The following is a 1,662-nucleotide window of genomic DNA, read 5'->3' on the forward strand; positions in this document are numbered from 1 at the left end:
TCTTGTTAATTTTTTTTGGCTTTGGAATGTGACACAGCCCTTCTGATCATTTCTTTGATGTGAAAGCATCCTTTGGTTTCCAGTTTAAATTGAGGTGGACGTTCTTCCCCCAGTTTCACAACAGGAGTCACACTGTTAATTTATAAATGTAGACTTGGAGAATTGAGGACTGAAAAAAAAAAAAAAAAAAAAGACCAAAAAAAAAAAAAAAAGACCAGTTAACTATCTGCAACAAAAGCGAACTAAAGGACATGCCCAGTAGAATTCAGGTCCTTTCAGTCAAAAACCCTCTGCTGCACATTTTGTGTGAGTGTTCCTGTTTCTGCCTATTACTGTTGGAAACACAAATAGTGCGATTTGTGCAATTGGAGAAGCTTGCCTTTCTGTTGTCCTTCTTAGAACACTCGGCTCCAGACAAACTCGTGTTTACGCACTCATCAGAATGCACTAATGGGTACTCTGAACTCATTTGTATTGACATCTGCAGGAGGCATCGGAGGAAAAAATACCCTTCATCCTCTTACTCAGACAGGATAGCTTGTGAAACGATGCGGGCGTCTGGTCTGGTCTGCTTGCTGTGACCAGCCTACGTGCACACACAGACCTTGATAAGACTACGAGTTTGTTCCAGAAGGAATCCGTTTAGCTGTAAACTAAGCAAACCCAGCGTTTCAAAGTCGTAGCCCTGAGCACGCGACAAGTTTGATAGCTCATGTCAGGTTTTTCTATCTGCCCCTCGTCAGTACAGGGATGGCTGCTCAACACACTCCTCCTTCCCCTTTCCCCTCGATCAGCATTGTACAGTGAAATTTGTCTTGACTGTATTTGAGTTCTCTGGTAATGTAATAAGCATGATGGTGCCTTCTATGAATACATCATTCCAGTCTTGCTGGTGATTTTGTACAGTAGAGTGTATGAATTACTGTGCTCAGAGCCAATCGGCTGCGAAGCATTTAAAGGAAATCGTTGAAAAATTGTATTAAAAAAAATTGCAGTATCTTTCAATCAGTAAACGTTGCTAAAATGATCATCCACCTTGCTCGTCCATTAACAAGCTCGCCTGTTTTTTTGCAGAGGGGGGGAAGGGAGGAAGAAGGCATCCGAGTAGTCTCCAGGTTGTCTCTCCTCTTTAATCGGTGTCAAGGTTAAAGACAACGGAGCTGAGATCTCTTGGACGTGCGTTTCAGAAGTCAGTCAAGAACGGTGAACGCTTTTGTCCAGCTCATAGTTGGTAGACCTGAGCATCCTTTGTGAGGGTGAGCTTATCCAATGAGGATACTGCAATTTTCAGAGAACAAAACAGCAGCTCTTAAGTATTTGCATTTTCCAGTTGCACTTTTTAAAAAACTCTTACTCATTTTGCACATAACTCTCAGCTGAAGGTGACACTGACGTGGCTCCAGACAGAAGGATAGGAAGGAGACGCCCTCTTCCACGGTTTGGCTGGTGGGTGTTGCCGGAGGAGAGGTCCGGTTCTGGAAGACGCGCCGGAGCGTATTCCCCTGAGCTGCCACCATGGCAGGCAGCGCAGGCGGGCTCGAGGCTGGGGCGTTCAGCAAGCGCCCGGCTCCAAGGCGCCAGGCGTAAAAGGGGGGTGTTTGTGCGTGCGTCTGTGCAGAAGTGTGACCACTTAAAGCTGCTGCTGAGCACGGAAGACCTCAA

The sequence above is a fragment of the Leptosomus discolor genome, chromosome 4 (assembly GCF_034619465.1).
Source record: "Leptosomus discolor isolate bLepDis1 chromosome 4, bLepDis1.hap2, whole genome shotgun sequence".
In the NCBI taxonomy this organism is placed as follows: domain Eukaryota; kingdom Metazoa; phylum Chordata; class Aves; order Leptosomiformes; family Leptosomidae; genus Leptosomus; species Leptosomus discolor.